The following is a 13801-nucleotide window of genomic DNA, read 5'->3' on the forward strand; positions in this document are numbered from 1 at the left end:
ATCCTGAAGCAAAGTTCTTAAACCAAGGTACTATTTCTGGGCTAGCGGAATCTGTAACCTGAAGTGTATGTAGCTTGAAGCATACGTAACCCGAGGTACCACTGTATTTGGAACAGCTCTTCTCCAGTGAATGTTGATGTGAGAGGGTTAAAAGTATGAAGGAACCAAATATGGTTTAACAGATTCGCAAAAAGCAGGGAATATATACTTTTTTCTGCTGAAAGAAAGTGTTTTATTAAGTGGCCAGTGAAGTTATTCGGAAATATGGGGCGAAATCTAACCTACATTGTTAAACAATACCATGAACCACCTGAACTGCAGGAAAGAACTGAATCTTGTCTGAGTTTTCACCTAAGGTCACAAAGCTGGTTGTGGGTATTTTATGACAAATTTGACTATTCCGAGAGAATTGTCGCCAGCATCTGTGCCTCCAGATGAAGTGTGCTGGAGGTCCCTGTACAATTTAAAATTAAATGAGATTCAATAGCTTCTCGTTGCCAAGCTATCATGTTTCACAATTTACTTTGTAATGAAAACAAGAAATAGTATCACAGGTTATTAAGTGGAAAAAACCTCTTTCAAAATCCCTAAGTTTATTCAAATAGTGTTTGAAATCCATATCCTTTGAGGGAAAAGATTTTCAGATCAATCAATGGCACCTCAAATTCACAGAAGAGGAAACATGTTCAATTTATTAAATCAAAAGGTCAGTTCCTGTACTGAAGTTCTGCACTGCATAAACCCAAAATAACACTTTGATCATCATGACTTCACAGAAGAAACCTCAGCCAGCAAAGGAGCTTTTCCAGCACTGAAAATACCTTTGGCTATGCCCAAGATCTGAAGGGAACAGGAAGTACAAGTCTTGTGCTTCCTTTCTCCATGAAACATAAACCCATCCAGAAGAGAAATTTTATATCTTCTGCACTTGGGAGGTTAAAACTGAATTCAATGAGTTAAATTCATGGTCAGCCTTCAGAGCACTGTTGTCAAGACCCTGATCCTAAGCACACCAGCAACAGTGTGCCAAAATTCAAAACATTACTGCAAAATGAACACTGAACACAAATTGTGCCAGTTTTTGTAGTAGTTTGCATGATGACAAGTGGTAATTTTTATGATGTCGTTAGGGAACACATTGACACCAACGTTTTTTCCACAGTTAATTTGCATTTCAGCAGCATAAGCTCAGATCCAATTGGCCATTTTCATTTATCTTTCTCCTCTATCTTTTTTTTTTTTAATCCATTCTAAAGGAGTAAAAGAAAGCAGGAATTCATTTTCCTTGCTTTCAGAGATGTTGGCTGTATTGTGACCCATCAACACATTTTTTCTTCTTCATCATCACACTTTCCATGTGCCAGACCCATGCAACTGATTTAAATTCCATTTTTTTGCCAGACAATGCAAAAAAAAAAAAAAGTCTTGAAAACCATTTGGCATCTTGCAAAACATTTTGTTTAAAAAGCCGTCTAGCTTGCTAGACTCTCTTTTTATCTATGACAGAACTGCTAGCAATTCCATAGGCAGGTTGAAATCGCAAAGCCTTTGTGGAACTTCTATTATACAACTCCCTCCACTAGCTGAAAAGTTTGTCCTTGATCCTCTAACAGTCTTTTTTTTTTTGGTCATCTGTGCAAACCTAGTAGTTGGAGAGCGGCTCCTTCCATTTCCTTCCACAGGGAGTGCCTCCTATTTGCCAAGATAATCGTGCATTAGAAATAATACTGCAGTTGTTGACATTCAGCAGTAAAAATTATAAATATCTTTATACTTATCTTCTAACGAGCCACATGTAAAAATCTGGGGCACCCACACACGCACATTTCTATTCTTATAACAACTGTGTAAAGTAGGTTGTTAATCTTCATTACTGATATGCCAAACAATAGCAAACATTATCTGGGCAACTTGCTTATAAGTATTAAAACCATAAGATACAAAGTGAGGAATTCAACATAGTGCTTAGGAGATATTCTCTGCTCTGGCTGTTATCCTTATCATTGCTGTTATTTGAAAAACAAATTATTGATTTGGGGGTGGGGGAATACAAAGATTAATGCCAAACACCTTTTCATCAAGGCTAAAAAGCTAATCTAAATGAAAACGCAGAGCAGAAATACAGAAGAGAAAGGCCTCTCTGAATCTCTTCCTTCCCAGACTGACATTATAGGAACTGTGCACAGGTTCAAATTAACCAATAATGTTCAGTTAAGAGGTGAAAGACTGAAAATCACACAGCAATTTTGTTATTTGTTGGAAAGGAAAACAATCAGTGATAATTTGAGTCCATCCATGTCATTTTTTCTTCTTCTGCAATGACTGTATATTCATTGTTGCGATCAATTTGCATTTAAAAAGTTGTCCGTCGCATTCAGAGAACTCTCTGGAGCAGCCCAATGAGCTTCATTTTGGAAAAAGAAATGGTGTAAGGCTTGGTGTTGTTCAGAATCTCATGGGCATCCACAGGGATCTCTGGATTCTGGCCAGAAATTAGTAAAATGGCTGTAGGTGCCAAAACACAGTGTATAATGCAGCCCTGTGACTGTATGCTCAAAAGTAAGTCCCATTAAGTTAAACAGAGCTTACTCACAGATACTTGGGCATAACATTGTCGCTTTAATCTCCTAATATTTTTAGAATACAGGTCAGAACTTACTTAAAGGCAGGAATGGGGAGCCTGGTGACCTCCAGATGTTATTAGAATACAACTCCCACAATTCCTCATCATTGGCCATGATGGAAGCTGCAATCTCAACATCTGGAAGGCCATTGGTTCCCTATTCCTGCTATAATGGGGAAAAACAGTATATTGCTCTTTAAGAAAATAATTTAAATTTAAATATGGCTGATAAGCATGACCAAATAGCAACTGATGTTAATCAAAGCTTTTTAAACTAGGAGCCATATAATTCATGGGGTAATAAATTAGATTGTTACTCTGCTGCTACTCAAAATTCCTGTCCGCTGAGGAAAATTGCATGAGAAATTCATGATCCAGCTCCAAATATGTTTTTTTTAAAAAAATAAAAATAAAAATCAAGCTTAAATCCTAATGCAGCAAGGTAAGGAATGAAGTCACACAAGCAGTAGAAGACGTAAACCTGTGGCAATTTTAAAAAGGCATACATATTTCAGAATCGATCATATCTGTCTTAGATGTGATTTCATCTTTACTCCCTGCTTGATTTCTTAACAGAGAGACAAAATTGGGCAGCATATGGCGAAAAACGCATCAAGCTAGAAAATGTGAACACCGTATAATTGCTTTTACTCACTGAAGTGGAAAATGACATTAATGTACATGTGTAAACACACCATGTGTCATGGATTGGCCTTTGTAATCTTTCTGCCTTGCACTCATTTTATCTTCTGGGAGATTTTATATGTAAATGTATTAATTGATGCCTTGAATCCTTTTTTAACATTTTGCTAAAAAATAATAAAAACAACCCTGTCATAATTCATTTTTTTAAAAACCCAGATAATGCAGAGGTTTACAATGTCATCTCTTTATCGCATGGATTTGTGCCAACTTGAATTATCACAATATCATAGCTGTCAACGTTTCCCAATTTTTAAGGGAAATTCCCTTATTCTGAATAAGATTCCTCGCAAGAAAAGGGAAAAGTTGACAGCTATACAATATTTCAAAAATGTCCTGAATCTGGGGTGATTGGAAGTGAAATTCCAGAGTCCACCATGTTTGAGGGAGGCCTTCTGGAAATAATTACCGGAAGCAATGGAGAAGCACCTTTATGAAGCTGACTTCGAAGCCTTGTTGATAATTAATGGCAACAATCAGATCTTTCCAGGGCTAAATGGACAGTTCAACCCTAGAAGATGCCCGCTTCAAAGTAAGCCCCACTGAGTTTAATGCGTTTTAATTCTTTTGATACCGATGTATATGATTGAAGCCTTAGTGATTATGGCACTTCAAAGGGCAAGAAACACAAAAACGCACTGTTTTCCTACCTCGAGATTTTACAGTCTAAATTTCAGCAGTGGGGGACAACAGAGCAAGGAAGGGAAGAAAATGGGGTGGGGTGAACATTTGAACAAATGCATTTCACATACCCAGGCTTCATCTAGTGGCAAAGACTGAGAGATTAAGCCTAAGGCTGCACAGTAAAGGTGAGTTTTAAGGAGATGAGATGTGCAGGATGGCATCATAGAATTGTAATGTTGGAAGGGACCCCAAGAGTCATCTAGTCCAACCCCTTGCAATGCAGGAATCTCAGCTAAAGCATCCATGACAGATGGCCATCCAACCTCTGCTTAAAAACCTCCATGGAAGGAGAGTCCACAACCTCCTGAGGGAGACCGTTCCAATCCACTGTCGAACAGCTCTTACTGTCAGAAAGTTCTTCCTGATGTTTAGTCGAAATCTCCTTTCTTGTAACTTGAGTCCTACCCTCCAGAACAGAAGCTTGTTCCCGCTTCCATGTGACAGCACTTGAGATGTTTGAAGTTGGCTATCATATCTCCTCTCAGTGTCCTCTTTTCCAGGCTAAACGTACCCAGCTCCTTCAACTGTTCCTCATAAAGCTTGGTTTCCAGACCCTTGATCATCTTGGTTGCCCTCCTCTGCATGTGTTCCAGCTTGTCAACATCCTTCTTAAATTGTGACACCCAGAACTGGACACAATATTCCAGGTGTGGTCCGACCAAGGCAAAATAGAGTGGTACTACTTCTTCCTGTGATCTGGACCCTATACTTCTGTGCATGCAGCCTGGAATAGCGTAAGCTTTCTTTGCTGCTGCATCAATACTACTACTACTACTACTACTACTACTACTACTACTACTAATTTATTATTTATACCCCTCCCATCTGGCTGGGTTTCCCCAGACACTCTGGGCAGCTTCCAACAATAGATTATAAATACATTAAAACATCAGTCATTAAAACCTTCCCTGAACAGGGCTGCCTTCAGATGACTTCTAAACGTCAGATAGTTGTTTATTTCTTTGACATCTGATGGGAGGGCGTTTCGCAGGGCAGGCGCCACTACTGAGAAGACCTTCTGCCTGGTTCCCTGTAACTTCACTTCTCACAGTGAGGGAACAGCCGGAAGGTCCTCGGAGCTGGACCTCAGCTGAACGATGGAGGTGGAGACGCTCCTTCAACAGATAGTATCCTTAAACAGCTGTTGACCACACATTATTTCAGGCCTTGCTTTCCTGAGTCTCCTTTCCTAGTGCTCTGAGGGATGCCAGGCAACCACTATTACAATTACCCAGAATGCACTGCAGTGATGCTTCCTTGCTGCGGGACACTATCACTGCCATCCTCATTTCAGCTTGATAGCAGAGGTGGAAGGATCTGTCCATTCTCCGTTTCTCATTTTTCCAGTCTTCAGTTCTCTTCATTTCTGTGCTGGTTCGCAGTATCTTTTTCAAAAAATCCACCAGCATTTTAGTGCAAATTTCTCTTAACATACACATTGCGCTTGATAAGACACATTTTTCCAAGTTTCCCCTAATATAAAACAGCACATATATTATCTTAATTAATGTATATGTTTTTTGTGCACCCTTTTCTCTAATGTGCACATTTTTGTTTACACATCTGGAGAACTGCATCAAAAAAACAAAAGGAGAAGGGTGAATTTCAGAGGTTTGCTGTGTTTTAGTTTGTGTTTTGTTTCAGAAAGGGTGAATTAGGTAGCTTTGGATAAAAATCCAATCCAAACCAGATTTCTTCCCATCCCATCCCTATTTGTTGGTGGTTATTTCAACATGATTGGTTTATGTTGACATATTGCTAATTGCTGCCTTGAGAGCTCATGTTATGAGACAGTGGATATAATAAATAAATATTATTTCTCATATGTGTGTGTATCAGTTTTTAAATGGATGTCCTCATGTTGTTTAGGGAGGCTTTTAATGTTTGATGTAGTACAGTATTTTAATATTATTTTTTTTGGAAGCCCAGCCAGATGGGCGGGGTATAAATAATAAATTGTTGTTGTTGTTGTTGTTTTCATCTTACATTTGCTGATACTTATAGTGTTTCAAAAAGCGTTGGGATCCACGTACATTGCACTTCATTAATCTATTCCCTTTATCTACCTAGCGAAACCTCTCTTTTTGAGTTTCGGATTTGTAATGATACCCTTCTTTGCGCGAAGGTCTTTTGCTTTTCTTTGTTTTACAACAGAATCCTTCAAAGCAGAAACACAGTTTGGAAGTGGATTAAAACGGCCCCCTCGCAGATGTTTCCATTTGCTACCACTTAAAGTAATCGAATGAATTCATCCGAAACTTCCAGGCTCCACATGCCCCTTCAAGCTTGAAATCTATATCTCATCATGCTTCCATAAATTGTGTCTCGTTCAGAGCTATGTCTGAGGTGGCGATCCTAAGCATACTCTCTACGTCAATGAAAAACATTTCAAAGGCAGGGGGAAAATAGCACGTTTCATTCAGGACTGTCCAGCGTTCTTTGCAACTGTTTTTCATTTTTTTCGACCAGGGTGTGTGTGTGTGCATGCACACTATACTAATAATACTGTACACATGTGTGACCCATATAAAATCACTTAAATCTGCGGGGGGGGGGGGGAGAGATGATTGATTAGTTGAGAGAAGAATTGTTCAACACAAAATGTCAGTTGAGACAAGAAATTCTCAGCTGTGTGAGCTGGCATGTGTTTTAAATACTTGCAAGAGATTAGCTCTATAAATTAACACCGAAAGCTAATGTTCCTATTTCTGAAGCAGTCCTCTTCACTCGAAGGGTGGGGGATAGAGTTCATTGGCCAGTTTGTTTGTACAAGAGACATTCCGGACAGCAATAACCCCAAATCTGTATTTGGAAAAGAACCAAATGATCCTATTCATGAATCCACAAAGCCCAGCAGGTGGCAATAGAGGCACTTCTGGTATCCGAAATCCTGAAACTCTTCAACAGACTATTGAAGAATGTGCATGTTATTCCATTCCCGGTCATTTATGGCTCCAACTGATGTGAAAAACCTGGTACCTTTAGGTGATTTGTGTTATTCCATTGTGCAGGATGCCAGGTGTGGTCTCCCAGAATTCCTTCCATCAGTTGATATATATTAGTTGAACAAATTGGAATGCTAATGCAACACAGTGGTGAAGATGAAGTGATTGAGCCCTGTGGAAAACCTGGTTCCCCTCAAATGAGCAATGATATATTTATTAATGGACAACTCATCTGCTTATAAATATAGCTTGAAGGTCAGAAGATTAAAAAAAAATATAGATGGGTGAAATTCTGGAAAGCCAAGAATCTTGGTAGTTCTCAAAAAAAATGTGGAAATGTATTTCCATAGTGGTCTGTTGGAGTCAGAATTTTCCCCATTATATTGAAATATACTATTATTTCCCATTGTAGCTCACCAGGTGTCCCCAACAGCAAATGGAGAAGTGGTCCAATAGGGCAGGAGAGCCTCTGCTGGTGAGAGACTTTGAGTCTAAAGGTGAGCTCAGACATGCAAGCTTAAGTAAGGACCATAACTTTTCATGCACAATATCCCAGTTTCCATCTCTGGAAGTCAAGTTTTGACCATTTCCTGTAGATCCACCACCACAGTAGACAGTATGGGGTCAGATGGACAAATAGTCTAACCTGGAATAAGGCAGCTTCCTTGGTTTGACTCTCCGTAAGTGCAACAACAAGGGAAGATCTAGATGACCTGTTTTTTAAAACCATTGTAAGACACCTTGAGCAATATTAAAGGTAAAGGGACCCCAGACTGTTAGGTCCAGTCACGGACAACTCTGGGTTGTGGCGCTCATCTCGCTTTACTGGCCAAGGGAGCCGGCGTACAGCTTCCAGGTCATGTGGCCAGCATGACTAAGCCGCTTCTGGCGAACCAGAGCAGCGCACGGGAACGCCGTTTACCTTCCCGCCGGAGCGGTACCTATTTATCTACTTGCACTTTGTGCTTTCAAACTGCTAGGTCGGCACGAGCAGGGATCGAGCAACAGGAGCTCACCCCGTCGCAGGGATTCGAACGGCCGACCTTCTGATCGGCAAGCCCTAGGCTTTGTGGTTTAACCCACAGCGCCACCTACGTCCACCCGTGAGCAATGTTAGAAGAGTGCAAAAGGACTGCGATACTTCAAGGACCACCTCTCCCCATATTAACCAGCCAGACCCTTCTTTGTGTGCCTCCTCCACGAGAGATCCAGAGGGTGGCAACACAAGAATGGGCCTTTTCTGCAGTGGCTCCCTACTTGTGGAATGCTCTCCCCAGAGAGGTTCGGCTGGTACCTTCATTATACACCTTTAAGTGCCAGGCAAAAACGTTCCTCTTTAACCAGGCCTTTCGCTGATTGACATCCGATGCCCTTTTAAATGTGTTGCAGAAGGCGGGGGAGTGTTACTGGTTTGTTTTTGTTCTTATTTTTATTATGTATTATGTATTTTTTATATTGTGATTTTATGTTGTGAACCACCTTAAGACCTACAGGTATGGGATGGTATACAAATTTAATAAATCATCACCTTTATATAACCAAATAGATTTGTGTGAAAGAAACAACCACTGGCAATCAAAAACTACGGTTAGAATTTCCATAGCGTTAATTTCAAACATTCCTTCTAATAATAGCCAGATCATGCATTTAGTTGTGGGACTAATTCATTGAAGAGATAGCACATGTTTGTTTGTTTGTTTGTTTGTTTGTTTGTTTGTTTGTGTGTGTGTATGTTGTCCAGCCATTAATGACTGCTGTATTCCCTACTCAAAAGAGATTTTTCATACCGTCATTGCAGGTACCGTAATTTCAGGCATCTTCCAATACTGTTTTTATTACTTTGAGCCATCTGACTGTGTTTTAATCATTTTTGGACTGGATGAGCGTGAACAAACGGAAGCTTAATCTACACAAGATGGAGTCCTCCTTTGTTCAGGCACTCTACAGGGGTACAGGCTGTTTTTTTTGTTTGTTTTTTTTTTAAAGATATTTATTGGAGTTTTACAAAGACATGAATTTAAAAGATCATATAAAAAGAAAGAAATACAATAAAAGAAACATAGAAAAATACATAAAATAAGAAAAGGAAAATAAAAACAAATCCATTTTTGTAACCCTGACTCGTTATCTTATTTCCTTGGCCTCCTCACACCTCCCCTTTTTGTATTCCCATTTAAATAATCAAGTCAGCAAATCCTTACCCTCTTTCGTTTATCTTAACTCTATATCTTAACATGTTGTAACTCTATATTTTCATCTATTTATCAATTCATTTTTGCATATTCTTATTAACTTTGTTGCTAATGCCACTTATTTTCAGTCCAACATCATTTTAACATTCATTAATTTTACAGTGTTTCTGAAGATAGTCTTTAAATTTCTTCCAGTCTTTTTCCACCACCTCTTCTCCCAGGTCACGGATTCTGCCAGTCATTTCCGCCAATTCCATATAATCCGTCACCTTCATCTGCCACTCTTCCAGGGTGGGTAGCTCTTGTGTCTTCCAATACTTTGCAATAAGTATTCTTGCTGCTGTTGTGGCATACATAAAGAAAGTTCTATCCTTCTTTGACACCAATTGGCCGACTATGCCCAGGAGAAAGGCCTCTGGTTTCTTCAGGAAGGTATATTTAAATACCTTTTTCATTTCATTATATATCATCTCCCAGAAAGCCTTAATCTTTGGGCACATCCACCAAAGGTGAAAGAATGTTCCTTCAGTTTCTTTACATTTTGAATGAATATGGTCACACACCAATCTACAAACCAGTTTTGCAGTTTGCTGACGCTCCTGGACCCACTCCTAGTCACAGAATCATAGAATTGTAGAGTTGGGAGGGAGCACAAGGATCATGCAGTCCAACCCCTCCTGGAATAGAAGGTAGTCCTGGTAGCCAAGAACACCATTTACCAGCTCTGGAGGGAGGGGCAGTTCAGCTGCACCCTTTTGCTGAAAAATCGGACCTGGCCTCACTAATTTCTGCCATATTCATTTGCAATCTGGCACAACCCTCTGACGAGCCCTGAGAACCAGTGCTCTGATTTCATGCGCTCTCGTCTTGCTTTCTTCAGGGTGAGAGCGTGGTGTGGGTCATGTGACTCGCTGGGAGCAACTCATGTCCCAATTTCATTTTATTTCTTTTTTTCAAAAATTTGTATTCATTTTATAACACAAATAAGAAAACACAAACAGAAAAGACAAACAATACAAACAAATTATTGTCATATCCTTATTTTCTTAAACATTGTTAAGTGGGCTTCCCCAAGTCCCACCTATCTGATTTTCGTTTTACTTCATCATTAGCAGTTTACATATATCATAATTTCTAACCATCTTTTTTTTAAAAAAAATCACACTTAAAATAACTTCACATTTTATCACTTACAAATAATACTATTTTAAAATACCCTATCTTCTACTTCTAACCCTACAGCCTATATCCACTTCCAAAGCTATTCTAAGGTTTAAATATTAACATATTTTTTCCAAATATTCCTTAAACTTCTTCCAGTCTTTTTCCACCTTCTCTTCTTTCTGGTCTCGGAGTCTCCCAGTCAGTTTGGCAAGTTCCATAGAGTCCATCATCTTCATCTGCCATTCTTCGATAGTTGGTAAATCTTGTTTCTTCCAATTCGTCACTAACAATATTCTCGCAGCTGTTTGGCATACAGAAAAAAGTAACATCCTTTTTGGGGATTTCACCCCTGTCCCAATTTCAGGTACAAAAAAGTTGGATGCCGTGTGAACAGGGTCCGAAGTGCCTATACCCTCCCTCGCCACAACAGGATTTAAGAATTAATTCATATTGTAAACTGCCCCATGATCCTCGAATAACTCACAGGAGAAATTTAATAATAACAATTAGGGCTTTTTTAAAAAGCCATAACTTACCGGAACTCAGTTCCGACAACTCTCAGGTGGGCACCATTGCTATTATAAGAAAGTCAGTCAGTTTATTAATGCTTGGAACATAGGCCATTCACATATGCCACTGTAAGAGAACTAGAGAAGCATTCATGGTGGGTTGTGGCACCTCTTTTTCTAGAAAAATAGTACTGATAGTAATGAATAATGGTAATAAGTACTGTGCTACTAAACTGAATCATAGCAGTTGACAAAGTCATTGTCTATGATAGTAAGATTCCACCCCCACCCCCTTTTACCACCATCATTTTGAAAATCAACAGAACAAACCTTATACAAGGGCTCCAGGATTCGTGTAAAAATAGGCTTTCCTTTTAAACAACTTACCTCAGGCATTGCCATCTCAAAAAGGCTTTTTACAACCATAATAAATCACCTGCTTTTTTCTTTTTCTTTAAAGAGAAAGAGAGGCCTGTGAATCATGTCCTTTCCGTGATCTGTGGACACTTAAAAATACAACCAAGGAGAATCCAGATATTACGTATGAATAAAACATTCGCCCAGCTATTGCTTTCTCTACAGGAAGCCCAGGAGTGGCATCTCCTATATAAGAGAGATGTGTCAGGGAAGGCAATTTGTAGCAGCCAGCCAATGTTGTATAGCTCTGTTAATACATATGCTTTTTTAAAAAAAAAACCTAAAGGGAAAAAATTAGCGCATTGGATATAAATGTGCTTTAGAAGCTACTGGGCATTAACGTAACCCGAGAGTCTCTTAGGGTGAAATTAAGAAGCAAGTGTGCTATAAGGCTGTAGAAACCTTCAAGACATTGTTAGAAAAAGAAATCTGACAGACAGTCATAATAAAAACACTTGCACTTTAAAGTGCTTCTAGCCCCATGAAGTCCTTTACAGCCACCCATTCATTAAGACGTCCAGTCCCTAGGAGCCAAAGCCCATTAATTCTATTTTTAAACTTTGGGGAATTGTGGCATGGAGATATCAAACGATTTTGCCTCGGTGCATAACTCTTCAGACTCACGGCCTAAAGGGTGAAAAAAGCTCTCTCTGTCACACACGTACACACACACACGTGGGCGTCATCTTGTCATCTGAACCTCTCCCAATTCTCCGTTATAAATCATTTATTTGGACGAGAATTTGCAGTTTAAACATTATCATTAGGTTCCAGCTGAGATGCTGACATTCTAATATTTTAGTATTCACCGCTCCCCGTGAAATGCATACGGAATAAGCTGCAGATTATCAAAGATCCTTGCTGAAATCGCTGGAGATTGATCCATTTCCTTGGCATGCAATCCTATGCACTTGGGAGTAGGTCCGATTAAAGTCAATTGGACTTAGTTCTGAGCAAACATGCAGAGGATTGCTGCCATTTATTTATTCTCAAAGCATTGTTGGATTTGAGGGGGTCTCAGGCAGCTTACCTCTGGGACGAGGGTGGTCCAACACCACCATGGCTACCCCAGTCCTTTTCCTTTTTTTAGATTTCTTGGGTGACAGACCTGCTATCTTCCCATCCAATACTCATCTCCCTTGCGCCCGACCATCTTACCTGGCTGCTGCCACCCTGCTTTTCAGCCTAGCAGAAGCGCCAGGTCGCAATCCGCGCATGCGCGGACGCACAGACATGGGTTACGAACGCCGCGGGTTGCAAACGTGCATCCTGCAGGGATCATGTTCGCAACCTTAGCATCCACTGTAAAAGAAAAAACTTTTAACATATCCATATATGAGATTCTTTGAATCTCATATATTTGAATATATGAGATTCTTTGAATCTCATGACTTCCCCCCATCCCCTGCAAGGGTCCTTAAAATAATTTTTCGAAGGCTACATATCATTACATTCTCCACAGTTTTTATCCCTCTAGATTATCCTTGTCTCGTTTCTTTACAAGTTATTTTTAAAGTCCACCTAATGTTTTTATTTGTTTACAATGGTCTAAGTAAGTTATGAATTTTCCCCATTCTTTTTAAAAGTCATTATCTTCTTGGTTCCTGAGTCTCCCGGTCAGTTTTGCCATTTCAGCATAGTCCAGCAGTTTGGCTTGCCATTCTTCCCTAGTTGGGACTGTTGGTTATTTCCATCTTTGGGCTAGTAGCATCCTTGCAGCTGTTGTCGTGTACATAAACAATCTTTTCTGGTCTTTTGGGATGTCAGAACCTGTAATTCCTAATAGAAAAGCTTCTGATTTATTTATTTTTTACAAATGTTATTTTAAACATTTTTTTCCAATTCATTGTATATAATGATATACATACAATTATTATTTTGAATAATGGGAGCCGTGTGGTTTATTCTGATATGCTTACAAATGGCTGTCCTCTTCTGGAGCATAACTGCAGGAGTCAGGGCATCGGTGCCGGCTCCTGTGAGCCAAGACACTTTGACACACACACACCCCAAATGATTTTTTTAAGATGTTGCACTTGGGGGGCCCCTCAAACATCTTGAGAAGCTGGCACCTCTGAGTCAGCTCAAGACAAGTGCACCTGAGGTAGTAAGCCAGTTTAGGGGGACCAGGGAGGCCATGCGGCAACAGAGTGAAAGGGCTAGGGAGCTCAAGAGGATCAGCTGGGAGCTGCTGCTGCTGTCCCCCCTGCGGCAACTGCCACCTGAGGCAACTGCCTCATTTTGTCCAACGGTAGGGCCAGCTCTGACTGGAGTGCCTCCTAACCGATAAATTTCAGTGGTTTCAGTTGCACCAAGTCAAACATATCTCAAACCTTTAACAGGACAACACATCAATACACACACAATATTTATTGTCATAAGCCCTCTGCAGGCATATCAACTGTAGAGGAATGTGCAAAAATAGTATGGCAGCCCCCTTCAGACTAATGCGGATCAAATATTATCTGGGGAACATGCCCAGTGGGTTCTGTGGGTCTCTCCCCGCATGTTCAAACTGAATGCATGAAGAAGGTTCACATCTCCCCAGTGGTGGCTGGTGCCCAT

At 40.0% G+C, this 13801-nt stretch overlaps 1 long non-coding RNA gene across 2 annotated transcripts; it reads right to left on the reverse strand.

The window, feature by feature from the left end:
* LOC310745093 lies at positions 1 to 12402 on the reverse strand. Of its 2 annotated transcripts, XR_014539926.1 has the most exons (3): positions 12267 to 12392; positions 10847 to 10885; positions 1 to 1692 (listed from the first exon to the last, which is right to left on the reverse strand). It is a non-coding gene; the product is annotated as an uncharacterized lncRNA (long non-coding RNA). The 2 variants fall into 2 exon arrangements; XR_014539927.1 differs by lacking the exon at positions 1 to 1692 and adding an exon at positions 10072 to 10611 and having other exon boundaries at positions 10847 to 12402.
* Positions 12403 to 13801: the final 1399 nt, after the last annotated feature.

This window comes from Podarcis filfolensis, assembly GCF_964270895.1.
Source record: "Podarcis filfolensis genome assembly, chromosome: 11".
In the NCBI taxonomy this organism is placed as follows: domain Eukaryota; kingdom Metazoa; phylum Chordata; class Lepidosauria; order Squamata; family Lacertidae; genus Podarcis; species Podarcis filfolensis.